Below are 950 nucleotides of genomic sequence, written 5' to 3'. Positions count from 1 at the left end.
ATCACGGCAACTAGTGAGCTGGCTCCTATCTTGACAGCTCTAATCCGTCCGCTTCATATCGGCAACTAGTAAGCTGCCTCCTATCTTGACAGTTCTAGTCCGTCTGCTTCTTCTCGGCAACTAGAACTGTTACTCTACCTCAGACTCTCTCTTTCCCAGACCTTCTCTACCTACGTCGGTGTCCAGTGCTCATCCTCTGGCCCGGACGTTCCTAACTTACTAATGAATACGCCTTGTCGTGGGCCTTCTATAAACTGGATATTAGGCTGGAAAACTCGCCAAAGACCAGACAACCCCGACAGATTCATTAAAATTATCAGGACTCGATTACATATAAATGATAATATCATCGCCGTGTATGTGATATTTACATGAATTAAATATCGATGAGATATCCGATACATATAAAAGAGTAACGGTCCCAGGACTGAGCCTTGAGGGACTCCCGAAACGATTGGTAGAAATTCAGAGACAGATCCATCACTATCTATCACTGCTTGAGTTCTATTTTTTGCATTATTAATCCACGCTGCCCAAATACATCGGGTTGCTACATTTCACAGCATACTAATCAATTCGTGCTCGGACATAAATAAATTCTCCCTAATTCATCCTCTCCGATCCTTTCCAGTGACCCGCTAAACAAATTCATCATTACACAGCAATGTAAAATCAAACCAGGCACAGCAGTAGATCAGTGTATAGAAAAACAAACAAATAAATACATTTTACCAAAACAAAACTAATATATAGATTTAAAAGAAAATATAATAAAAAGTTAGTTAAAAGAAATACTTGAATGGATAAATAAATTTTTAAAGAATAAATAAAAATAATAATAATGATAAAATAATTTAATGAATAAATACATAAATCTATGGCCAAATATTGCATTAACTAAGTGACTTTAATGTTGAGAAAATAAACTAGGTGGTCAATTTATTTATCAA

Source organism: Halyomorpha halys, unplaced genomic scaffold (genome assembly GCF_000696795.3).
Source record: "Halyomorpha halys isolate HHAL.00 unplaced genomic scaffold, Hhal_1.1 Scaffold1950.1, whole genome shotgun sequence".
In the NCBI taxonomy this organism is placed as follows: Eukaryota; Metazoa; Arthropoda; class Insecta; order Hemiptera; family Pentatomidae; genus Halyomorpha; species Halyomorpha halys.
Note: the sequence above shows the minus strand (reverse complement) of the source record.